Raw genomic sequence first — 27,743 nt, 5'->3', positions numbered from 1 at the left:
TAATCTAGTAATACCACAGGGAGTCATAGTAGAGGCAGGATAAGAATTTAGATACAGTCTACAAGAAGATCAAAGACGATTTTGAAAAAATCAAATGAGGAACGCTAGGAAAAATAGGTACTAGTCTAAAATGAAAACTTACTGGGGCCAGCAAAGGAGCCCTCGCCTGCCCGATCCTGGCCCTGTTCAACAGCATCTGCCGCCTGCTGCTCCTGTGTCCTCCCCTCGCCCCTGGGGGGAGCTGACGTACAACATGAAAGAAAGAACAGAAAACATGGATGATTGTTGCTTGTCAATGTCAACCAAATCAAACATTTCAAAAGAACAATAACAAAACATTTCCCCGGAATTATATTGATTAGGGTTAGTTTTCATTTATTTGCGGACCTGTGACTTCGGAAGTCACGTAACTCACTAAACAAAGTACTGAAAGGTTCACCTAGGACTGGCAGGCAGCAGTCCGCAGGCAAGACGCAAAATGACAGACAAACTCCATTGTGATTTCAGTCAGATCAGTGACAACACTAACAGTTGCCTGCTACATTACCAGTCATTTAAATAGTCAAACTATCAATCCACCGCCACTATTTTTCTTATTGTCAGGGGTACAAAGGAAGGGGCAGATTTAAGCCCCTTGCGGCTCTTTTGCTCCGTTCTTGCGTGACTTTTGTGACGCAGCAGCTAAACAAAAAAGGGCACCATGGTGCGGCGTATAATATTATAACAACGTGACGCATTTGGGAGATGCATCCCGTTATAAAGCCCTGCGCCATCAGGGGGCGTTCCGGCGCAAGGGAGGGCATTCCTGCGCTGGAACACATCCTAAAAGTGGCTGAGGGAAATCTACAAAATTTCAATCAGTCACCTTTAGGACAATGATGCGTCACACAAACCCTGCACCTGCTTGAAGCAGACGTACAGCTTGACCCAGCATTGGGGAGATAGGGTACCCCAGAGCATTGCTGGAGCTGCGCCATAGTTGCGACGCAACTCCAGCAGTAAAGCTTCGGTGACGTTTTGGGCCCATGGTGCGCCGCATTGCAAATACGGCGCACCATGTTTGGTGGTGGTAGCGGGCCGCACAATTAATGGCGCATCCCTGCTACTTTGCAGGGATGCAACGGTAATTGCAATTCTGCCCCTTAGGGGCATACTTACTTACGCGTTCTGGCGCATCTCCAGAGATGCGCCAGATCAAATGCGTCACACAAAACTACCCTTGCGACACGGCAGATGCGCCTCATTTACAATGCGGCGCGCCCTGGCGCAAGGGTAGGCACTTGCGTGACGCATCTCGTCACGTAAGAGCGGCGCATCACTGGAGTCACGTCGCCAACGCAATGCAACTCCAGTAATGCTCAGGGCCACCCAATACTTAACATGCTGTGTCAGTCCTTACGCCTGCTTCAAGCAGGCATAAGGAATTGAATTGACGTAGCAGCGTCGCAGAAGTGCCTGCGTTAAATCTTGTAGATTTCACGCAGGCAATTTTGCGAGGCGCACAGCCGCCGGACCGCCCACCCTGCGTACTAGGAACGCGCCCATTGTGGTGCAGGCCCATGGCTTTATAACGTGACGCATCTCCCTAGATGCGTCATGCTGTAAATGACTCGCAGGCATGCGCCATGTTTACGCCACTGTTGCATCACGCAAGGCAACGTAAACGTGGCGCAAGGGGCTTGTAAATGTAATCTGCCCCCTAGTGTCTAGCATTACGCAGTTCTGTAAAGTAGACTCATACATAATAGTTACTCAGGCCAATGAGACCACAAAATAGAAAACAAATAAGCATAGTAGCAACGCCACTGAGAAGGAGAGCAGTGCACCTGAAATGCACAGAAGATTTTGAAATATAATTTAACTACAATGTAATCGTCATCAGCGGCATTATTGGCTTGCTCCATGTAAAAAACAAATATTTGCAATACAACAACACAGAGCAGGAGAAAACATCATAGTAGTGAGTGATGAAATAGCTACTACTACTCACCAAGCCCGGGGATCTCCAAGCCGAGCTGGTCCAGCAGGTCGCGCTCACGGTCCAGGAGGTCCGTCCAGCGATGGGTGACCTGGCTGTAGGTGCGCTGGACCCCATAGAGGTGGGATATGGCCCAGCACACCTTCTCCCACCGCTTCCGGCGCTCCCGGATGTTGTAGCCCCCGGCCGCGATCCTGCCGCCTCCCGCGATGGCCCTGGGCAGGCGGCGCTGGACGAAGTAGACCAGCGCGCCCACTTCCTCCGGGCTGAAGATCTCCCGTCGCATCACCTGCTCCCCCCTCAATCGACCGCATGGTGTCCTGGCACTGGGTCCAGGACTCCTCCTCCCCGCCGCCGCTGCCGCCCTCAAGTGCCTGGGCAGCTTCACGGCGCCTGGCTTCACCATGGTCTGGGCAGGTAAGGTAGGGAGTAGAAAATTAAGAAGGAATAGGATAGGGAAGAAGAAAAGAAAAGAGTTTAAAAAAGTAGTTTAAAAGTAAAGAAAAATAGCAGAAAAGACAAAAATATAAAGCTAGGAAAAGAGAGGGATAGATAAGAAGCAAAATCGTTCAAAAAAAACTGAAAACAAGCAAAGGATGGCAAAGATAGCAAGAGGATTAAACACCATGCCCAGACACAGGAAATGAATGAAAAACAAGATGACCGGCGCCCGTTCACGAGCGCGAAAGTAAGTTCGCACGAGATTTTCCTCGCGATCTCGTGCGAACTTGTACTCGCAATGCGCTTACTGCGCGAGATTATACATAGCGGGCGGAAACGGAAATACGTCACTCAAACAAAATGGCCGCGCCCGTACTCGACCTTTGGGGTAAATTCGCGTGTTGCGCTGCAAGCGGCTCGCGAATACTGCAAAAAAACTCGCGAAACAACAAGCCGCAAAAAAATATAAAGCTCATTCGCACGAATTGGCGGCTTCCGCGGTCGATTTCGCACGACGCCGCGCCCCGCGAATAGCGCGAAAAAATCGAAAAACGATTTTTGCAAAAGCAAAAGCAATGAGCAGGTGCAAAAGGTCAACCTCATGATTTGTAACGATTCCCTGTAGTGCTTCCTGAGGGGGCCCTCCAGAATTCGGTTGCCTGCTTGCAACTATTGTGTGACCCTGCTCTGACCTTAACTGTATGCCACAAAGGTCCTGATTTACAGCTAAGGGAGCAGACAAGCAGGTGCCAGGCTGGAACTTCAAATTCAGTGACACATTAATTAGCCCCTAATTCATTATTGTCAGTTGGGGCAGGGCAGGTGTTGTTAATAAACTAACCCCAAATTAATTCATGTCAGTTCAAGCAGGGCAGGTGGGCTTGCTTTTCCCCCCCATCTTCTACAGTGAGGATGAACCAGAGGGTGGCATTGATGTAACAGAGGGTGGCATGGGTCAAAGAGAGGGTGGCAGTGGTGAAACAGAGGGTGCTGGGAGGCTGTGATGATGAACCAAACGTAGAAACAACATAGTCGCGACCGTTGCGAGCCGACAAGTAAGTTCGCAATTGCGAACTAGTACCAAATCCTCGCGAACTGGCAGAAACGCTTGCGAACACAAAAAAAAAAAAAATTCGCGGGAATTCGCAGATTTTGCGGATTGCGAATTCGCAAATCCGCAAAATTCGCGAACGCAAGATTCGCAAAATTCACCCATGCTTACTGACTGCTCGGCACCTAAGCCACCGAGTGTTGAGCTAGGATGAATCTATTGAGACTTGACTGGACCTTATTATTTGTGATTGTGGTGTTATTACTAACTGTAGGTACCTACCTGCACCTAGTACTAAACCACCTTCCAACGCTAGTAAAAAGTGTTTTCTACAGTGCTTAATTTGAGCTGGTGGTTTCCGGTGCTCATCACTTAACTGTCAACACTGGCACTTATAAAAGTCGGCCACATAGTGGCTCTGCTCATATAATTTAGAGATGAGCACAAGAACGGTTGTTTATAAATACAATATACATTAAGTGATCACAGGGGCAATCGGTGGTGCAAGCTTCAGTGGCCTCTTGGTCAGGGCCTTGGCACTTAGGAGCACTTTAGGATGGCAGGTGGACAAAGTCCACCCCCCATCCTATTGCAAAATGGGACCGCCTGCCATAAGGGCAGGGGTCCCGTGGGGGCCATTAGGATGCGCCCGCCACAGTGGCGGGGCATCCTACATTCCTGACATTGTGGCGGGCGGTGCACTCAGCACCGCCTGCCAAAATGCCCGGAAGGCAAGTAGTGCACTTCCATGCACAACATGGCAGGCACCGCGTGGAGCCAGCCATGTTTACATGGAACTGCAGGGGGCTACCTATGGGGGGGTACCATAGGTACCCCCCATGTGCACCCCCCAGCCCTCAGAATCCCTGGGGGCCCACTACGGGCCCCCAATGTAAAAAAATGCCGCCACGGAAAGGCATGTCCCCGCCTGCATTCAAATATGGATGGTGGTGTCTACCAGACACCGCCACCATATACACTTTTTTCCGCCCGGTGGGCAATTGGGCAGATTGCCTACCGGCGTAAAACCGGCAGACGGTCTTCCCGTCCGCCGGGGTCCCCCCGCCATGGTAATGTGGCGGGGGGAAATTAGTAGCGGGCAGAGGTTTTTGGCGGGCGGATCGCCACCGCCATATGGGCGGTGGTGATTCGCCCTTTATCATAACGAGCCTCTTATTATTTTACAAATTAAGTTCTGGTTTCCTGTTTCGAAATGTGCTGTCTATAGTTTGCACAACAAAAGGAATGGTCTATGTAAGAAATTGTGTTATTGATTGAAAGGGTGGAAGACCCACCCAGGCAACAACCATAATCCTTGACAGGGTGAAAACAAAAGTCACAAAATTAACCTGTGCTTAACCGTCTGTTAATTGTGAGGCAATGTGTGAAGCTTTTATGCAGCACACAAACAGTATTAAAGTGAACACACAACACAAGAAAAATACCAAACCTATTCAGAAACATGGAGTACATTTTTATAAATAAAATTATACAAGAATGACATAAATCCAATTAGTAGTATTTGCTTGTGGTCATCTGGTCATAATAGACAGGGGGAACGTCACTGGCCCAAGTCGGCCACAATGGAGCGCAGATCGGATGGAAGGACCAAGGTTAATCCTGCTAAAAGAGTTACTTCATCAAAGTCAGGTGCAAAGAGTTCTATTTGAGGTGGGGAAGCCGCAGGGAGCATGGAGAGCATCACGGATGGCCGTTGCTGTAGTGTGAAGTGCAGGGCTAATGGTTTGGGCTGTAGGGAAAAAAGTAAGTCAGGCATCACGGACTGATGTTGGTGGAGCTTCACATTGCCTGCCAGCGCAGGCTGCAGACTCCAAGTGTGAAGGGGCCCATTTATGGTCGAGAATTTGAGCATTTAAACTTTTCTTCTTGGGAGGAGCTCACACTGATGCCGGCCAAGTGTCCAGTACCTGTGTCACCTTTTAGCTCTCGGAAACTCACTCCAGCAGAGGCCAGAAGGGCTCAGGCAGGTCCAGTTGGGGGTTCATTCTGGTCCAGTTGCAGTAGGAGGCCCCTGGAGCTAGATATGTTCCAGTAGCTCAAACAAGAGGACAGCCAACAGACCCTTGGAGTCACTTGGGTGAGTCTGGGATAAAGGTAAGCAGGCCATGCCTTTCTTATCAGACAGCAAGGCAGACCTCAAGCAGCAGGACCGTCCTCTGGCAGCATGGCCGTCCTTCTTCTGTAAGGATGTCCAGTAGTGTTCCAATGAGTGGCTCTTCAGCTGCATTATTTATACCCAGGCTCGCCTCTGTTTGAGGGATATTCCCTATTCTACACCCATATCTGGTTCTGGACCGTTCTTGTCTTCCAGTGTCAAGGCTCCAAGAAGTCTGGGGTGACAAAAGGCTGGTGTCAGGTTCCTTTGTGTGCGCGAGAGGCAAGACCTTTGAAGTGCATTTTAGGGAACTGCTCCTTCCACATTCATCCTGGTAGAATGGCCCATCCTGCCCACACCTAGTCTTCATTGTGTCGCAGTCTTGGACAAATATATAAACCGCAACAGATGAGCCATTGATGTGACTCAGGACACTGGCAGAAGCACAAATGGTTAGGACAAGAAAATGCCAATTTTTGAGAAGTGTGACTGAAAATCCAACTTTACCAGTACAGAGGACTGTAAATTACAATTCTATTGAGTGCAAACAACATATTTCTATCCATTCCCAAAACAGCGTTATCACTTATGAAATGTAATAATAATGTAATAATGTAACCAAGTGTTATTCAATGGGAGCAAAAGAAAGTGTAGCAGTGAAAAAAGACTTTAGGAGTTTTTCACTGCTAGAACATGTAAAAACTAAGTACACATATCCTCATGTTTAAATACAAGGCACTTCTAAGCCTTTAGGGCCTACCCTAGGGGTGACACATATGATTTAAAAAGGAAGGTTTAGACCTGGCATAAAGTTTATTTTTCCAGGTGGAAATGGCAGTTTAAACTGCACTACAGACTACATGCGATAAAAGGTTACTTTATTGATGGCTTCCGGAGTGTAGCATTTAACTCACAGGCACCAGGAGCATGTAGTATCAGTTGCTAGGGACATACAAATACATTCATTGTGCAAATTAAGTTCAAGCCAATTTTACCATGTTCGAAGGAGAGAGCACAAGCTCTTTATCAGGTGCAAAAGAACGTATGTCTGTTGCCCAATGATTACACCCAAGCTGCGATGCCTTCCACTTCGTGCAGCTGCCGGTTACCGGATAATTCTGAGAGAGATGTACCCACTTGGGGCAATGTCCACATGTCTGCAAGCGTACCTGACCATGGGCTAGCCTCATACCAGCCCTATGGACTCAGGGTATGGGCAGGAGGAAAGAACATTGAAGTAAGAGGTGAATGAGAAAAAAACAAATTTAGAGGAGTGAAGGCAAAACCTTTGGGGGAAGACTACGCCAAGGATGTCAAGTCTAACAGTTTGCATGCATGCGTAACTTGGATGTACTGTGGGACGATACACTGTAAAGAACTTTCTCTTTGGAAAACACCGAAAATGGGAAAGGTGTACCCCTCAATATTGAATCAACAATATCAATGGGACAGCACATCAAGGACAGAATATCGAAAATAAAATATCAATAGTTAAGTCTAGATTTTCTCTTCCTAACTCCACATATATGGACCTACGCAGTACATACATTTTCAAGGTACGTAGATGTGGAGTTAGGAATGTTTAATACATACTTCCCTATATGCACTTATCCTACTACATTTTGTCCCTTGATATTCTGTCCTTGATATTAGCATGTTGCGATATTGTTGGTGTTGATATTCAAAAAAGCAATCAATAGGAACCATTTTCTATCTTCCGATGTCATGTTCCACTCTTGTGTACTCAAGGCATTCGTTTCAGAGCCACCGTGCAAAATTAAGACAGTCAAAGTATTGTAATATTGAAAAGGCAGGAAGCGATATAACTGAAGGTGTTGGAGCCCTCTTGCCACAGGAGATTTTGAGGGGCTCCTGAGACTCTGTATTTCACAGATATTCAGTGGAAATAGGTTGAAAGTCTGCCCTCTAAACTGTGGGGGCTCCCGGACCCACAGGGACAGCATGGACCTTCCTTACCCCTTGGCAGATAAGTCGAGCAGGAATTCCATCATTCAAGAACGTTTTTGAAACTACTGATGGAGCAGCGTTTTGAGAAAATAAAACCTGCTCGGATTGATTCCCCAGTAACACTTATTATTAGTGTGCTGTGAAACTAAAGTACTCAAACACAAGTACAACAGGAAAATGTTGTGCACATGCATGCAATAATATGAGACTAATGCATGTCAGACTAGGCCGCATTTGGATTCTCCTTCTAAAATAAAATAAAAATAATGCTACTTTTGCACATTGCTTTTGCTATGGACTTAACATGGGATAATGCAATGGTGGGTGGTAAACAGTGAGAAAATACATTTTGTGATATTAATAATGTCTGTGTTCCATTCATTGTAGAGAAAACGCATTGGCCTACATTTCTGCATGTGTGTAATGGTTTTAAAAGAGAAATCATTTAATGAGCCGAAAATCAAGCTCTGAGAGAGAAGTGGCAGTGGCTTAAATTGATAACCTTCACAAGGCTTTTGTTTGTCTGCCAAGTAACGGAAAGATGACCATGAGAAGCAAAGGAGATGTACAAACTTTTTTCGCAGAAAGCTACATTAATGAACAATGAATGTGTAGTAATTTGTAACATGTTATTTACCAAAGGAAATATGAAGTCATTGAATGTGGATAATGTAGTGTAATCTATGAAAGACAAAGACTGTTAAGAAAATATGATCGTGACTATGGTGGTGTGATTGAACACCCCCCAAATCAGCCAATGAGAGACCGAGTTTCTCAAAATGTTTCAACTCTTGTGGGTTGGACGTGTAGGTATTAGGGTATAATTGAGGTGCCTTAGGGGATGTGGTTAAGGAGCGCCATTGAGAAGAAGCGTTGGGGAGAGCTTAGAGGGAGATCGTCTCTGTCAGTCAGTTTGCTGAGGCCTACCTGTTTCCTGTTCCTGTCCTGCAACCTGTAACCTGTCAATCTTTGTTCCCTGAATAGAAATTTGCCTATCCTACGAGAAGGTACGTTTCAATTCTATTAAGGATGCGGAGGCGAGGATTATGCTCAATATTCTCTCTTCGCTTTATTCACAATTTTCACAGCAGCTCTTCTTATAACCAGTAACAAAACTACATTTCCCACAACACTAGGGAAAAAGAAAACAGTTTCTTTTAAGTCCTTTCACAGTTTCCATGAAGGTCTTCCCATAAATCATCCCGCAACTTCCTGCACTTCCTCTTTCTTCGCTGGAGGATCTCTCCCATGCTTAAGCACTTTGCTTCGGATGATCATTCCCTGAAAGAAACCACACCAATCAATTATGGTGTCATTGACTAATTGAACAACTAAGTACATTCATCCAATCAACATTGTGTATAACACATCAATGAACGTAAACCACTGAGTACTACAAATACTAAGAACAGTAACAAAAAGAGTTACTTACAACCATTACGGTGAGGGATAGCGACCAACGCGCTTGCTGGGTGGGATAATCCTCGCCTCCGCGTTGTTAATAGAATTGAAACTTACCTTCTCGTAGGCTAGGCAAATTTCTATTCTATGTCAGGACCGGAGGCGAGGATTATGCTCCTTCAAAGCTTACTCACCACCACTTGCGCTACATTCAGCAGCGGCTTAAAATAGAACTGTTTAAAGGTCGAATCTGACGACCAATCCACCGCTCTCATAAGTTCCTCCAAATGCACGCCAAAGTTAAACGCCTTGGAAGTCATTGCACCCCGTGTGGAATGCGTGCCAAAGGTTCTTGTATTAATACCTGCTTCCTGCACGACCCACTGCACCCACCGGGCTATAGTGGGAGACGAAACCGCCTTAAAAGGCTTCTTGAGGGCTATAAGGAGTTGTCGCTCGCCCGGGGGACGAACTTCCTCCGTAGCTTCCTCATAAGCTTTTAAGCATTGCACCACACAAAGCTTAGGAGATTCTGCAAAAGCAGAATAAGAAATCGTGCGTGTGTTCGATTTAGTACGTCTACTCATTGTAAAACCCCCCTTCATGTGTATCTTCGGCACCTATAAAAAGCACCTTTCTTACCATTCCACCTGTCAGTGATTTAGACCTTCCACTCCTCATTAACCACATGAAAACTGGCTCCCCAAATGATCACCTTCCTGCTAAAATGGTGGCCCCTCTGATCTCCATCCTAGGACCCTCCATTCAGTCAGTTATGAATACCTCGCTGGCGAAAGGACAAGTCCCGAGGGAATGGAAAATAGCGGTGGTAAACCCCATAAGGAAGAAGGCGACCTCCCCCTGGACAGACCTTTCCAACCTTCGGCCCATCTCCCTCCTACCCTACATCGGTAAAATGACAGAGAAGCACGTAAACACCCACCTATCGAATCACCTGGAAGCAGCAGAAGGCCTGGACCCTTCACAATCTGGGTTCAGGCCAAACCACAGCACCGAATCAGCCCTACTTGAAGTGACCAATAACATCAGATTGACACTGGATAGTGGGGGATCTATGATTCTGGTGCTGTTGGATCTGTCTGCTGCTTTCGATACGGTGTCCTACAAAGTGCTTCTCGGTCGTCTGAGGGATGTGGGGGTGGGAGGTACAGCCCTGTCCTGGGTGGAAAGCTTTATTTCCTGCCGCTCTCAAGAAGTCAGGTTGGGCTCCCATAAATCCACCTCTAGGGAGCTCACCAGGGGTGTGCCACAGGGCTCATGCCTCAGCCCCACATTATTTAATTTGTATGTGGCCCCCCTGGCCGACTTAGTGAGGCCTTATGGGTTTACCCCGATATCCTACGCTGACGACACCCAGCTGATGTTCCCCTTTAAAACGTTCACCCCTGCCCTGCAAAAATCTTTTGCTGAAGGCATGAGAGCCGTCGCAAATTGGATGGCCGAGAATTGCCTTCAATGCAACGTGGGCAAAACGGAAGTCTTATTGTTTGGGGAGGCGGCAACATTATGGCCTGGGGAGTGGTGGCCCACAGAACTAGGACCAGTCCCTGTCCCAAAGCAGACGGTCAAAAACTTGGGGGTGTTATTCGATCAGGCCCTGACTTTCAAACATCATGTCAACCAAGTTGCTGGAGCATGTCCTCCTGAAATTGCTGACCGAACCGCGTTCACTGACCTATATATGCCAAGCCCTTCTGAGCTAACTCAGCCAAATAATTCAGAACATGGGTCAAATCTGCGACCATGGGATCCACCTCTCGTTGTAAACACCAGCATACCCATCGCGTCCAAGCCGATTTATATCTTTTAGATGTGCTGTCTGCCCAAGCCTTGGACAACAAGAGTTCAGCGTGTCCCGAAAGGCCCGGCAGTCTCCAACGTTGCCTGTAATCCACCATGCTATGAGCTGCAGGGAACCTTCCTCCACCAGCCGGTGGTGACTCCTCTCCGGACTCAACAGTAGATGGGGAGTCGGGAGGAGTCGGATTGGAGAATCCCAAGAAAGTCCCAGTAGAACTGGAAACCAAACTTGTGGCCTCCAACACGGTGTTATCAGGACCAAGGAAGCCCTCTGCCTGCGAATATGGGCTGCCACCGGGGTGATCATGGAAAATGGAGAGAAGGCATGTCCCCTCTTCTGCTTCCAATCCTGACTGAACGCATCACATGCTACCGCCAGAGGATACGGTCTCCAACTGAAAAATCGGGGAAGCTGCCGATCGAGGCGGCACACAAAGAGGTCGACAGAGAACGGACCCCACCGCTCTTGTAGATATCTGAAGATCTCTGGATCCAGCTTCCAAACACTGGATTCCTGAAGGTAGCGGGAGTGCCAATCCGCCACTAGATTCTCCTTTCCCGGGAGATACTACGCCCTTACCGATATTTGATGAGCTAGACAGAACTCCCAAAACTGTTTTGCCATATTCGCCAATGCTTTGGACCGATTGCCCTCCAGGTGGTTTATGTACCTGACCGCTGACACGTTGTCCATCTTCAGAAGGAGTGAAGCCTGAACCCGATCTTTGGTCCAACAATGGACTGCAAAGGAGCCTGCCAGGAGCTCCAGACAATAGATGTGGAGCAGCTGTTCTTGTGGAGACCAACTGTCGACGGTGGAAAACTCTCCACACACCGCGCGCCCCAGCTTGCTCGGCTGGCGTCCGACTCTATCACCAAGTCGGGTGCTGAACCAAAGATTGCTCTCCCGTTCCATGCTTCCATGTGGGATAGCCACTACTCCAGCTCCTCGCGCACCTCCTCCGTCAGGGGAACCACCTGAGAGTAAGTGAGACCTTTCCACAGGTGGTGCGCCTTCAATCTTTGCAGGGCGCGGTATTGTAACGGCCCCAGGAAGATTGCCTGGATCAATGCCGAAAAGAGGCCTGCCAAATGAGCAATCTGCTGTAGAGAGGTACCCTGCTTGGCCAAGGTCTGACAGATCTCGTGCCGAATGTTTGCAACCTTCCTGGAGGGTAAGCTGAGTGTGGCTGAGGTGGAGTCTATCACAAACCCCAGGAAGGAGGCTTTCTGAGTTGGAACCAGGAGGAATTTCTTTTTGTTGATGACGAACCCTAATGACTGGAGAAGTGTCTCTGCCATTTGCAGATGGTCCCGCATTTGCAAGGGACATTGACTTAGGAGAAGGATATCGTCCAAGTAGACGATCAAGCGGACCCCGTGTGTCCTCAAGTATTCCACCACCGGCGTGAGAACCTTGGTGAAACACCACAGGGCTGAGGAGAGACCGAAAGGGAGGCAACGGAATTCGTAAGCCTGCCCTCGACACAGAAACTGGAGGAACCGCCTGTGTGGAGTAAAAATTGGAACAACCAGGTACGCGTCTTTCAGATCCAAACGTACCATCCAATCGAGTGGCTGGAGAACATCCCTGAGCAAATGAATGCCCTCCATCTTGAAGTGTCTGTACACCAGCCACTCGTTGAACTCCCGAAGGTTGATCACCGGTCTCCAACCTCCGTCAGTCTTGTCTACTAAGAAAATATTGCTGAGGAAGCCTGAAGGATGGACCTCTGTCTGACATACGGCCTCTTTGCGGAGCAACTCTTGCACTTCCTTGTCTATCAAGGCCGCATCTGACTGGCAGAAAACGATTGGCCGAGGAGGGCGTGTATGCCAAGGGGACCCATAAAACTATATCTGAAATACCCTGACTGTCTGGAGTACCCAAGCATCCCCTCTAAGTGCTTCCCAAGCGGGGAGAACAGCACTAGCCTGCCCCCAACTCGCAGCTGCACAGCTGGTAAAACACTCACCATTGGCATTGCCGTCATTCCCTCTGTAGCCTCGTCCTCGGAACCGTTGACCCCTGGTCGGGTAAAAGTTGGTGAAGCGCTGGTCAGATTGGTATTGTCCATGCCCGGAGCCTTGCCCCCTACCCTGGGCTGCTCCTACCTCGACCGGCCCCGCGGAAAACCCGCAGATTAAAGACTCTTTTTATATTGGCTTGCGCCTTGTCAAGGGACGTGAACGAGGCCACGAACTTCCCAAGTTCTTTTATGAAAGGTTTACCGAGCAGTCCTCCTTGCGCCGAGGCTCCTGCCTCAGAACATGCCAAATCCCTGAGTTTGGGATCTACTTTTATCAGCAATGACCTACGCATCTCAGTCGCGAGCGCGCAGTTTGCGTTGCCTACAAAACAGATCGCCCGTTGCGCCCAGGCTGACAGGAACCCGAAATGCGAGCCTCCTCCACCATGTCTAGTATCTTGGCCAGAGGACCAATGGCGTCTAGCAATTTGTCCTGGCATGCGCGCCATGAACGATCTATCCCTTTCTTGGGATCCTTAATGAACTTGGCCAGGAATGTCACCATTTTGCCTTCAATTTCCGGGGTGATCGACATCTTGACATCTAAAATCGGTCGCGGGCATTCAGCCCTTAGTCTGCTCCATGCCTCATTCTCCAAAGGTTTCCTGAGGCGGGAAGCCAGATATAAAGCCGCCTTCTTGGCGGGGACCCATTCCGCTGAGCGAGGATGAACTATGTCATCCGGGTCCAACATATCTGAAACAGTTGCCTTGGGAAGATCCAAAGATCCTGAAGGCCTCCACGACCTCGACGAGCCTGCCTCGTCATCAGAGACGTCCGGGGAATCCCCTTGTTGCGTCCCCGGAGACGCCGGCGGGGGCTCCTCATCCAAAGGTGTGGGGTCTTGGGGAAGTACAATGGGGGCTGTATGTTCCAGAAACGCCTGCTTAAGGCACTCGAAAGCATCCTTATCCACCTCTTTATCGCACTTCCTCTTGGAAGGGAGCGGTCCCTGATCGTCTGGGGCCTGTCCTGAACTACCCGATGTCCCCGGGACTGCAGGAGGGGGCCGACCCATCTTCGCACATAGTTGCTCTATCTTGTCAGCTAGGCGTTGTTCCATCGGTGTCATAAGATCTGACACTGCCTTATGAATGGAGTCATCAACTTTGACGTAAAAATCATCGTCCCACTACAGGTATGCTAAGGAGTCCTCCTCCTCATAATATTCCTGCTACATGCCTACTGTTGTGCTACCGTCACACACAATCACAGCACCAGACACTGTTGCAGACAATCCCCTTAATACCGGGCTGTGAAGCACCAAGGAGCACTCCCACGCTTAGCGCAGTAAGTTATGGGCTGAGGGTCTCTCAGTAATGAAGGGCGGCCAAAGACACAGTTTGATGGCTTATCTGCCCAAGGACACCCACTCTCCCAACAATCTACCGGGAAAATCAGCCGCCTGTCCGGGTGTCCATGAGGGACCTGCTGCGAGGAGCCCCACAACAGTTCCTACCTGACCAGTCAATCGAGTGTGAATGGGACCGGGTCCCCAGGTGCACCGCACCGCTACCTACCCGCCGAGCGGGCGTGAGGAAGGGCAATATAAATGTTTAGTACAGAGCCAGTATAGTCTGGGCGATATCAGGCGGCCCGGGCGCGGACGTGTACTGGTGACCGGAGCGCGTTCAATCTCATTCCTGTCAGAAACATGCTAAGGGACCCAAGTCGCGATGCCCCCACAGCGGCCTCTAGCGGGCGGAGGACCGCACCGCGGCCCTCATACTAGGAAACGGGCAACCCGCGTAAGGAGCACACGAGCGTTCCCGCGGTCTACAGGGGATATGTAAAGAAAAATGCCCCACAAGCAAGGATCCCCACAAACAAACAGAATATTTCTACACCATTATTTGAGAAAGAAAAAATGCACTTATCTCGAGCAACAAAGAAAGAAGAAGTGCAGGAAGTTGCAGGATGATGTATGGGAAGACCTTCATGGAAACTGTGAAAGGACTTAATAGAGACTGTTTTCTTTTTGCCTAGTGTTGCGGGAAATGCAGTTTTTTTACAGGTTATATGAAGAGCTGCTGTGAAAATTGTGAATAAAGCGAAGAGAGAATATTGAGCATAATCCTCGCCACCGGTCCTGACATAGAATCTATCTCGGGGCACCTCCTACTATCTCCATGGCCAGAGGGTGGTATCTCACTATTTCCTTAGGTTAGTATTAGTTAATGATTCTGTATTTTGCATAACTGTTTGCAAATGTGTTTTTTCTCTGAAATTTTGTCTCAACACCTATCCACTCCCTTCATCTGCATTTCTGTTATTTGATAAGAGTTTGACACTGTTTGCGTTTGAGAAATGTTCTCTCTCGCTTTTCTGTGATTAATGCATTGTTTGCCTTATGAATCTGTACATGTTGAGCTCTTATTGACTACATTATTTGATGATAAACTGTATTAACTTTACATTGATTTTGCGGTTATTTATTAATAAGGATAGATAGATAGGTAGTTATCATTATTACCATCAACTTCTCAACTTTAGGTCCATTGACCAGAGGAAAGAAATTGATATGCAGACTTATGTATTAGGGGGCAGATTTATGAGGCCGTTGCGCCTCTTTGTGCCGCAATTGCGTCACTTTATTTGACGCAACTGCGGCGCAAACAATGCGCCCTATTTACAAAGTGACGCATCTAGGAGATGCGTCACGTTGTAAAGCAATGCGCCATAAGGAGGCGTTCCTACGCAGGGGGGGGGGCGTTCCTGCGCAGGAACGCCTCCTGAAAGTGGCTGAGTGAAATCTATGAGATTTCACTCAGTCACTTTCAGGGCAATGCTGCGTCAAAACCCTGCGCCTGCTTGAAGCAGGCGTAGGTCTTGAAGCAGCATTGTGTAGATGGAGCACCCCCGAGCCTTGCTGGAGCTGCGTCGCGCATCTGTGCCGTTTATGCACCATGGTGCGCCGCATTATAAATGCGGCGCACCATGGGTGGCGGAGCTGTGGCGCACTGTGGCGCACGTTAACTGGCGCATCCCTGGGGATGCGCCAGTTAACATAAATCTGCCCCTCAGAGTGCAAGTTACGAGTCTGTATAATGAACAACTGCTTTTGGAGTGTTCATTGGTCTTGAAACTCACCCAGCGTCATTTCAGCGGATGTGTATTGGGTAAGAGTTGTATGGGCCTGTGCATTGTTATTGATTATCGATCCCTGATTGGCGCTGGATCACTACTGGCAGGGTTTGGTGTTCACACTCTACACTTATGCACGCCACTTGGTAGGAATACCAGTGTTCTAAGCAGCACTTGGCAGCTTTAGCTACCTCTGTGAGTGAAATTGTGACAGATGTTCATTTTAGATAACATTTCAGATGAACAATCATGTCGTCTATTTGTCTAAGAAACCTCACTTCCAGTTATCAGGTACCAAATCAATTGATTACTCAAATCATGGTGTTTATCTTAGTGATATTATATGCCTCTTCCTGGTTTTCTTGGTCTTCAAATGTATATTTGAGAGGCAGGTAACACATCATCTTATCTTGATGGCTTGTTACTTTGAAATTACCTAATTGCAGTACACAGTTCACTGGCTCAGGTAATGTGCTGCCAGAATTATACTCTAAGCTAACAAAAATGTGAAGATTTCATTGCTGGCATAATTGCTCTGCTGCCAAGGGTTGGGTGTTTCATTCGCTGGTATTTTAAAAACAGAGTCCTAGCATGGATCTAATCAGCTGACAGATTCCCGCCCGTCTGCCCTCTGCCAGCTGGCTCAGGCATTCACAGACTTTCTTGGCAAATGGTCAAATCGAGCACACATTTGGAGCAGCTGGGTGAACCTAAGAGAATCTTCGCAGAATCCTTTCATCTGTTTGTCAGCGGCAGAACTGTGACATTTAATTACAGTCTAGCGTAATTTAGAAAAACACGTCAGTGACTAATTAATTGGGGTTGTAGCAGTTGTGCAACTGGCAGATGCGGGCCGTGAAGCGCGGGGCTCGCAGTGTCTTGCTCTTTCTATGTATTTGGAGTGTATATTTTCTTTTCTGTTAAACACTGAAAGAGGGGAGACGCTGACACCGCAATGCGGGCCTTTTTTGTGGTGGTTGGCTTGTGTCGGGCTGTGAAGAGCTAAGGTATGTGCCAGGTCTGTGGTGGGGTCTGGGCATGGCCCGAGCGTGCAAGGACTGGGAGTTCCCATGCTGTCCTGGATAGTTCTAACACAGTATTTATTAACTGTGCTTGACAGGTATGGCAGCAAATTATAGAGGACCTGTCAATCATCCTGCATTGACAGATTTGAAAACCAATCAGATCTTGCTATGGGCTGGGATGAAATGTGCGGTGAGCTGATATTGGCATCAAAGACTTTAGGAGTTGGACGTGATTTGTGTTATACAGTTTTGTGTATGTTTAGAGAATCCAACAATGAAAAAAAACACATTATTGTAACCTATATTTTTCAAAACAAGTGAGCCGAAGAAGCATGGAGTAGTGCTTATCAGGTCTGGATGCAGAGCGCTGAAGGATGCCAACCCCCCTGGGTCACCAGAAAAATTATATTGCATTTGACAGAGAAGAGAAATGACGTGGACTTGAGTAGGTGTGTACTACAGCACCCATGTAAACTGTTTCACCTTTGTCCCAAGCAAGAGAGAACTTAACCCTTTCACTGCGGCGGCTATTCCGCCGCAGTGCTAAGGGGCGTGGGGGCCGCGCGGCGCTCCCGCGCTGGTGATGGAACCGCTCCCTCACGCCCCTCGGGTGAGCTGTGCTTGTGACGAAACGGTTCCAACACGGCCCCGCCCGCTCAATAGAACGCTCCACGCAGGCGCGGCGAGCGGGCCGTGACGGAACCGTTCCGTCACCAGCATAGCCCACCTGAGTGGCGTGACTGAATGGTTCCGTCACAAGCGTGGGAGGGGTTAAAAATGTAGAGTACTTTCAGAGTACGTCCCTACCGTACTTCCCATAAAAACCTAAGTATTGATCATCAAAGCAAAACGGGGCCTTACAGTGTTTCATGTTTATGAAATCTATTAAATGGTCTCAAACTATGCACACTGTGATCAGATTGTTACGATTGGACGGAGATCCTTGGGGACGCGTAGATGCCTGAACGCTACTCGCCGAACCTAAAGGGTCGCGGTGGCCTTACAGTATCAAATTACCTCGCAGAATGCCTGTTCTTTATGACAAATAATCGCCACTAAGAATTAGACCGAAATAACATATGAGTTCATGCACTACGCGGACCACATTATCCTGAGACCCTGTATTTAATAGGAGTATTTCTTCAGAATCCACTATGCAATGGAAACATCTTGCCCATTTCGCCTATTACACAGAATCTGATATTTAAGACACCAAGATGAAGCTTTGAGGGTCACCTAACACATCTGACTTGGCAATTTGGATGCAGTGCCATTTGAGTGACCATACCATTCTACTCTTATAAAGAACCCGTTTTTGATGATAGCTGATCTATCACCTTGCCAATTGCTTTCTTATTTGATCCCCTGCTATCTGCACAATTCGATGTACAAGGTCCTGATGAAGGTGGCTTGCCCACCGAAACGCGCGTAGACCCGCCACAAGGGCCAACAACTACACCTTGGTGCCCTTGAACCACATTAGCGTAGCCATCTTGCTAATTGGAATCCAGTTCCTTCTTTCATCTTTGTATGTAGTATGAATGCAGAATGATTGTTAGCACGTGAGTGAGTTGCTGTGTATGATTGTTTTTCAGGGGAATTCCTACTAATTTGTTATGGATTTTAGAATTGTTTTTGTGTCCTTTATGAATTTTTTCAAACACTCCATGTATTTCTTATGAACTTTATAAAAGAAGATTCGTTGATCAAGAATTTAATTTATATGTATCTATACTCACATAAAAATAAAATAGAATAAGTAAATAAAAATATATATTTTTTGAATGAACTTCGTTTGTACCTTATCTCCTTCTGTCACTATTTGTGTTGATTTATTAGAGATGTATTCACATTATTGAATTATACGGCCACTGCAGGAACACCCTTCTAGTTTTGCAGATTGTTACGATTACCAGTAACTATTCACTAACATTTACTTCAAATATAAGAATGGTATTTGCAAGGAGGATGAGTACCACCCACAGAGGAAACCCCATCAGTCCCACGTTCTTCCTGCTTTTTTCTTGTTTCTAGCACTGTCTGGAGCCATTTCACACAGTTTCAGGCAAAAGCAGCAACCCCGTGAAGTGCACCAGGTCCTCAAAATGCAGCCTGAGGGCCCTTTCTTGCATCTGGGTTCAGATTCTTCCAAGATTCCCATTGTGGAAGCCAGACACTGACCCAGCCAGATTGGCTTTACATTGGAACTGTAAGCAAGGGAGTAGCCAGAAAAATAAAATAATCCTCACTTTGAACAACATGTCACGGACACTGCAACCCAGCGAGCAAACTGGGGTTTTCTACACAGTCTGTGGGAATTGTTCCCCTGGTGGAAAGGATGTATTTAAGGCGTTATTTTGAAAGGATATGCCAAAACAGTTGCCTTTTTCATTAATTCTTTCTCATCCACTTTCCATTTCATTCTTAATTTTTTCTGTCACTAGTTTACCTTCAGAAGAGAAGGAAAGTAGCATCAAAGTGGTGGTACTGGTGTTTGGCTGTCATTAGCATGTTCTTTGGGGACAGGCACCATTTTCTGAATGATTCATGAGTCTAATGTGCATAGAACACTGAAGGCATGCCTTGGTTCCACAGAATGCTCAATGTGAATTGTCTTTAAGTTATTCCTCTTAGCTTCTCTGCCTTGGGTGTGTACAATAAACCTTCTGAGTTACCTTATCCTTTATTTGTCGTTCCTGCGAATTTACAATATATAAACATCTTGCAAAAAGTCATGCAGTACCTTGAAGATTTTTACAGTTATTGTTGAGAAATCTCAGTCTTTTTACCAATAAAGTTAAGGTCAATATAGAGCCGCCAAAGGACATATTTGAAACCCTATTTTTGATACCAGACCCATTTAAAGCCCTAACTGCTGGATTATTCTACAATCCTCAACCCTGTCCCCCTAAAGCACTTTTCTTGGCGCATTCAAATTTGATATTAGTCAGATGAATTTTAGGCGAGCATTATATTTCCAGTGAATTGTATCTCTCCTCGCTAGGTCCATCTTGATGATATTCTGTATTAAACTCAGCAGCTGAATCATGCCTGCTGGCATGTTTTAAAATGTCATAAGGTTAATGGTATTTCATATAATGTTAAATACTATGAGAGCTATGAGAAGCTGAAAAATATATAGTGGTTAAAATATTCTCCTTTTACAGCTCGCTGCATACTGCAGCCAACTTTAATTTTGGACTTGTTTACATACCAAGCACACTTTGTCTGTCTGGGAAAGAGGGAAGATACCGAACATTTCAACAGGAATGTAGTGCGGATCATTATTCACTCGTAGAACACATGGAACTTTTAGAGTCTGTGTGTGGTTAGTCAGCAGCCCTTCCTAGTGCATACACCCGAAAACAGGAAGGGCTAAATACAAGGGCCTGACTGTGAAATAGGTATATTATAAAGATACGCTTTGTCCGTATTATTGGTTTCAATAGTGGAGACAGTTTTCCAATACTTTACCAGAGAGACATTTAGATTAAGGGCCTGATTACGAGTTTGGCGGTGCTGGAGCGGGACCGCCCCGCTCCCGTACTGCCAAAGCCATGGCGGAACTGCCCGTCAGATAGGAGTTTTCTCCTAGGCTGGCGGGAAGTTCATTGTTGTTCCCACGACGGTGCCTAAGAAATAGGCACCGCAATGGGAAAATCACAATCAGTACCTGTATGGCATGGACTGCTGCAGTTCATGCTGTGCAGATACTGGGGTGCATGCACACAGGGGGGCACAACATGTGCTCCCTGCTTGAATCCCCAGGCCCAGAGGCAACTGGGGCCCCTGTAGGGCCCCCTTTGTTTCCTCTCTACCAAGGTTTTCATGGTGGTGGAACTGGAAACGCGTAATATGCTTGGTGTTAGACTTGGCTTTTCCAGCAGGTTTATCCCCAGATTTTTTGCTTTTTGGCCTCCTGTTTTGGACCCTGTTTTTGTTGGTTTTATGACTCTGGGCACTGTATTACCACTGCTGATTAGTACTAAAGTGCACATGCCCTCCCTGTAAATTGTGTTTATGGATTGGTGATTCCATGATTGGCATATTTGCAGCACTGATTGTGCCACCCACATGAGCAGCCTGTAAATGTAACACAGACATGCAAAGGCAGTGTCTTTGTGCAGTTTGGTACTGCTATGTTGACCTGGCAAATGCACCCAATTGCCAGGCCCTAATCTTCCACTTTTTACCATGTGAGTCACCCCTAAGGTTGGCCCCAGGTACCCCTGTGGGAAGAGTGTAGTGTATTTGAAAGGTAGGACATGTACTGGTGTGTGTGACATGTCCTGATAGTGAAATACAGTGTATTTCGTTTTTCACTATTGAAAGGCTATCTGTCGGATAGGATAGAATGAGAGTTTATTTATAACATCTTATAAATATAACTTTGCATTGGGACAAAATAAAAAGATGGAGTTTAGTATGCCTGCACTCAGAATATAAAAATGCATCTCTAAATAAAGATGATTTTTATATTGTGTGTTTGAAAATACCACTTTTAGAAAGTGGCTATTTTCTTGCTTAGCTATCCTGTTTGCCTCTGCTGGTTTGTGTATCCAAAGTCTGGTTTTGGAGTGACAGGGGCTGGGGATGTGCATTCTCTCAGACAGCCACTGGGGGGAGGGGTTGATGTGTGTCCTGCCTTTCCTGAATGAGTAAGGGCTGGGCTGAATAAACCTGGGCTGCATTCAGAGTGAGGGTGAGTTCTCACTAGGGCTGGGCTGCATACAGAGTGGGGGGGAGTTCTCACTAGCACCTGAAAAGGCCTGGTCTGCATTTAGAGTGGTGGGAGGAGATTTCCCTTGCACTTGAATAGGCCCTGTCTGCCTTATACAATGCTGTCTCCTCCTCCAGCCGGGCAGCTGCACCAGAGAACTGGTTTTGGTTGGGCAAAGAGATAATCTGCCACCAGAGAACAAAGGAATGTATGCTATAAAAAGTGGGGCCCAAACCCCTGAACTTTAGATTAGTGCTGAACTAAGGAGCCTGCCAGGAAGAAGAACAAGGAAAGCTGGAGGAGGAGTACTGCCGCTGTGCTGTGTGCTGTTGGGGTTGGCCCACAGTCGTTGCTTCTGTCTTGGGCAGGGACAGGACTGGACAGTGATTTCCTCATCCTGATGTTAGAGTTTTCTCCAAGGGCTTAAAGTAGATCTTGCCTCCTGTTGGAAGTCTCAGGGACAGAAAAGACTTCATAGATCATTTCTGGAACTCAAGAGGAACCTTTGCCAAGGAGAAGAGCCAGAGAAACTGAGGAGAAGTACTGCCCCTTTGCTGTGTGCTCTCTGGGGTTGGCCGGCAGTGGCTTTTTCTGCAAAGAAAAGGCCAAGGACTTTGCTGTGTGCTGTGTACCCTGCTTGAGGAAGATCTCCAAGGGCTTGAAGTAGAGTTTCCCTCCTGTTTTGAAGTCTCAGGGATACAAAGACTTCACCCCCAGCTCGCCTGAACTCCCTTGCTGAGAGTTCTGACCTGTCAAGAGGTGCCTGTTGCTGTTCTGGGCTTCTGGAGGTTATTCCTGCTGTTGGGAGCTGGAAAAGTAACGCAAAGAGGAGAAGCGAGATGCATCTGCACCTGTTTCCAATACTCTGCAGAAGAAACAACGCAGTACCTTCCCGTGGCTCAAGAAATCGTTGCGCGACGCATCAAGTGCATCGATCTAAGAAGGCCAAGATCAACGCACCAATTCATATGCAGGCCCTGCTGTGTGGCTGCAAGAACCAACGCATTGTGGGACAGCAGAGAAACAAGCAGCACCGTCACCACATCGAGGACCGACATATCCCCGTTACTCGCGCATTGCCCAGGGCACCAAGTCCACATCAACGCTGGGCCCGCAGTTAGAAACAGACGCATCCCCTTCCCGCACAGTAAGAAATCCACACATTACCTCCCCTTCAGTATTGAACCGATGCATCACTTCCCCTGCGTGGCAGGAAGGAACAGACGCATAACCTACCCTGGTGTAAGGAACTAATGCATCAGCTTCCTTACGGTCAGGAGCCAAAGCATCACCTTCCCCATGTCTGTTTTTCTTTATGATTTTGATGAATTCAAGGTACTTTGTGTTTAAAGTGTTGCCTCTTTAATTTGCTATGGACAGAACTGTTTTTACCTTTTAAAAGTCATGTTTTTGATTACTGTATTGTGAATCTTTGTCATTGTTTGGTTTAGATAAAAATTACTTCTTTTTCTAAACTGCTGTACTGTCCATTTGTAGTGTTTTCACTGTATTACTGTATGTGTACACACATGCTTTACACAGTACCTCTGAGATAAGCCTGTCTGCTGGGGGGAACATCCATCACAACGCAGGCATTACAACTCACTACCTTTACTATGTAACTGTAACAACGCAACTGCCTTTACATCGCATGCCATTACAACGCATACCATTACAATGCATGCCATTACAACGCATTATACGGTACATAATGGAGATTTTTTTTGTTTTAGGGTGGGTCTGGGTTTTGGGATACATGGGAATAGTAATTTTTACCCCTACACTATCCAACACTTTCCCTGCTGTTGCACTCACTGGAGTGGGAATAGTAATGTTTACCCCTACACTAGCCAACACTTATGCTACTGTTGCACTCACTGGAGTGGGAATCATAATTTTTACCCCTACACTAGCCAACACTTACCCTACTGTTGCCCTAAAAGTATTATGCATTGTAATGGTATGCATTGTAATGGTATGCGTTGTAATGGAATGCGTTGTAATGGTAATTTAAAAAAATGCATTGTAAAATTATGTGATGTAATGGTAGTTGCAATGTAAAAACATGCTGTTGGAAATGGCCCTTTTTGCAGGGTTATCCCCAAACTTTTTGCTTATTCCTCCCTTGTTTTTCCTGACTTGTGGTTGTTGGCAATAGGACTCTGGGCACTTTACCACTGCTGATCAGTGCTAAAGTGCATTTGATCTCTGTATTTAAATTTCTATTATGATTGGTTATCCATGATTGGCAGATTTGTTTCATCAGTAGGTCCCTAGTAAAGTGCACTGAGTATGACAGGGCTGGTGATTCAAATGCTACTGGTGGGGCCTGCAGCACTGATTATGCCACCCACATGAGTAGCCCTAAAATGGTGTCCCAGGCCTGCCACCACAGTGCCCGTGTGCAGTTGCTAACCTGGCCAGTGTCCCCACTGGTCAGGCCTAACCCTTCCCTTTCTGTACACATTGGACACCCCAATGGAAGGCCCAAGGTACCCCCCTGGGCAGGGTGCAGTGTATGTGAAAGGTAGAGTATGTATTAGTGTGAGTGACATGCTCTGATAGTGAAATACTGGTAATTCTGTTTTTCACTATTGAAAGGCTATCTTGCCCATAGGCTATAATGGGGAATGTTGTGTATAATGTTTACCTGCATGTCTTCCCTTAGGAGCAAGATTGAAAATTGAAGTCTGGTATCCCTGAACTAAGAATATGATAACCCATCTTTTAGGAAGGATGTTTTATTTAAATTCTGAGTTTGAAGACAGCACTTTAAGAAAGTAGCTGTTTTCTTGTCTAAGCTTTCTGTGTGCCTTTGCCTGTTTGTGAATTGACTGTCTGGTTTGTGAGTGACAGGGGCTGGGGTGGCTCCAGGAGGCTGGATGAGTCACCACTCGGCTGAAATGCTTCATCTGCATCTTGAGTGTTGGAGAGGATAGCACTTGGGCCTGAATAGGGCCGTGCCTGCCTTCCACAATGCTGGCTCCACCTCCTGCTGGGCAGCTGATGACTCTGCCCGCTCTCTCAAAGAAAGGATGGAGTCATGTAAACAGAGTGCTCCAGGACTGACCAGAACTGGTTTAGACTAGGCAAAGGCCTCTCTGCCTTCAGAGAACAAAGAAAATATTTGTATAAAAAGGGATACCCAGACCCCAGAACTTTAGATCATCCTGGAATCAAGAAGGAACCTCTTCCAAGGAGAAACGCTGGAAGACTGAAGAGGAAGGACTGTCCTGCTGTGTGTTTGTGGGATGACCTGCAGTTGTTATTCTGCCAAGGAGATGGGAAGGACTTTGCTGTTGTTGTGTCCGCTTGCTTGAAGAGATCTACAAGGGCCTGAGGAGAGCTGGCCTCCTGCTAAGAAGTCCCAGGAACAAAAGGACTTAACCCCCAGCTTCCCTCCTGAACTCTGCTGTGAGTCCTGACCTGCTTAGAGTGCTTGATCCATTTGCGGGGCCTCTGGAGGTTGTTTCCTGCTGTTTGGGGAGCTGGAAAGAAGAAAAGAAGAAAACCTACAATTTAAACGCATTGCTCGCTTGCAGAGCGCATCGTCGACAGTGCAAGAAGATTTCTTTCACTGTGAAGATCGTCGCAGCGCCTGTTGCTGATGCAAGAACCGACAAATCGTTTGCTTGTGGAGCGCATCGCCCCGGTGCGGGAAGATTCCTGTTGTTGCGAATATCGTTGCAGAGCTTGTCGTTGCTGTGAGAACCGCCGCACCGCTTGCTTGCGGACCACATCCCGTCGCTGCGAACATCGTTGCAAAGTCCAGCGCCAAAGCATAGAGGGGCCGCGGCAGAGGAGGATCAACGCTGCGCCGAAGATCATCGCTGCCCCGAAGATCGTCGCATCGTGCCTGTACGAGGCCCTTCCTACAGGAGAACCTGCACCCCGGAACCCAAACAAGGTATCGCATTGCTCCCCATACAGAACGGATTCGTCGTAACATGACCGTTGCATGCAGCAAGGTTGTCGCATCGCCTCCCCAGGGTCTCAGGAGTGACGCATCGCTTGTTTTTCGATGCAGCAGTTGCCGCTAGGAACTTTTGTTGCATCTACAGGTACTTTGGACTAAAACTGACGCAACTGTGGATTATTTTGATGCAAACCCTAGAACTCTTTTAAAATCATATTGCTGAACTGTGTATGTTGGATTTTTGTTGTTTTGGTCTTGTGTAGTTTAGATTAAAATACTTTCTTTTTCTAAACTGGTGTGGAGTCCATTTGTGGTGTTCTCACTGTGTTACTGTGAGTGTTAGTACAAATACTTTACACATTGCATTTGATAAGCCTGTCAACTCGTGCCAAGCTACCAAGGGGGTGAGCAGGGGTTACTCAAAGAGTGTATCCCCCTTACCCTGACTAGAAGCAAGGGTCCCTATTTGGACAGTGGTACCTACCTCTGCCAACTAGAGACCCCCAGATCTAACACCTGCGTTATAATTCTTTGCCTTGTAACGTCACATATTTGTCTGCTCATTCCAAGCTACCAAGGGGGTGAGCAGGGATTATTTTAGAAGTGTATCCCTTTACCCTGACTAGGAAGAAGGGTCCCTACGACAAAGGTACCTACCTCTGCCAACTAGAGACCCCCATTTCTATCATTTGGTGGACCCACAGCAGTCCCACCAAGCATATTGCAGACTTAAGACTGCCATGCCTCCGCCAGGGATCTCTGATCCCTAGCTGTTGCAGTGGATCAGGGCAGCCCAACCGCCCTAGTTGTAAAAGGCAGTCAAAAGACTGTTTGCCACCGTGCCTTCCAGCCAGACTCGTAATTAGCTCCTTTTTGTGCTGTGCTCTAGTTGACATGGTTAATCAGTGATGATTCAACTTTTAAATATCACAGGTCAGGAAAGCAGGATTTCAAAAATCCTGAGCCAGACATTATGAAACAGGAAATTTTTTAAATTCAAACATTATGCAGAATCATCAAAAGATGCTCCATGTCTGAATACATGTGAGACATAATTGGGGTCCATGTCTTAAGAAAAATGTACAAATAACCCACAGGCATCCCCCCTGACGCTGGTTTCATGTGGCGCAGCGCTTTACAACATGGCGCATCTCCCTAGATGCGTCCCATAGTAAATACACCGCAGCATGGTGCTGGCTTTGCGCCGCCACTGCGTCACAGAAGTGACGCAACGGCGGCGCAAAAGGTGGTGTAGGGGGCTTGTAAATCTGCCCCTATATGTTTTGGAATTGCAAACTATGTTCGCAATGGAAGAAATGTCACATTGTTATTTGTCAACTTAATATGTTAATCCTCATCAAATATTTGTACGTACAACCTAAGGGAAGCCATTTATATTAGCCTATCCTTTTGCATTCAACAGGTATTCAGTATAGGAATACTTTGATCATCATTTAGAGAAAGCCAAAGAGTGGTGAAAGCTGGATGTTAAATGGCTGCAAAACCGTTTTGAAACAATTGACACAATTTCGCTATTTAAAGAGATTCAGTATTACCACATCAAGAATGCATCAATGCTCCAAAAAAACTGTGAATGTCCTGTCTACCCCACTTTCACTTGCTCATTTAGATATGGGGGATCTTCTTTGTTTGCAACACAAGAGCCTCTGTGCTTGGCCATCACGCACCCTTTGCCAGTGGCCCACATGCAGGGCTGGCCTGTGGCATGGGCGAGCTGGGCCCAGGGTACCAATCTTCAGAGGAGAGGAAAGAAGTGTCTTCATATAGGTCCTGGAAACAACACCCTCTGCCTCGGTTCCAGTGATTCAATGTAAAGTGCTACTAATTGTTATTAACGTGCAGCAGTTGCTGTTTTTAGCACCCTATCAGCCCCCTACCTTGGCCTCCCATCTATCTCATGCACCCTGCAGCCAACACCCACTCCCCTCCCCAACAAACAACTTGAAATCAGTCTGAAAAAGCTAAGCTGTGGATGGTTCACATGAGCTGGAGGAGGTGCTGAGATGTGTGTTTAGAGGCAAGTTGCCGCCTTGATGTATCCAACCAAGAACTAACCTGTGTAAATGGGATGCTGCCTCCAGGGGCGGCTCCTCCGCTATGGCGGACTATCGTTGCCCCACTGCTTTCTCACAGTGCGAGAAGCCAAAACATAAAATGGTAATAACTTTGAG

The 27,743-nt window shown here is 47.1% G+C and overlaps 1 pseudogene; it reads right to left on the bottom strand.

The window, feature by feature from the left end:
• Window positions 1–8,751: 8,751 nt before the first annotated feature.
• LOC147698606 (uncharacterized) lies at window positions 8,752–12,854 on the bottom strand (annotated as a pseudogene).
• Between the last annotated feature and the right edge of the window lie 14,889 nt (window positions 12,855–27,743).

This window comes from Lissotriton vulgaris, chromosome 8, assembly GCF_964263255.1.
Source record: "Lissotriton vulgaris chromosome 8, aLisVul1.2, whole genome shotgun sequence".
NCBI classification, from domain to species: domain Eukaryota; kingdom Metazoa; phylum Chordata; class Amphibia; order Caudata; family Salamandridae; genus Lissotriton; species Lissotriton vulgaris.
Note: the sequence above shows the minus strand (reverse complement) of the source record. Positions and strands in the feature narration are given on the sequence as shown.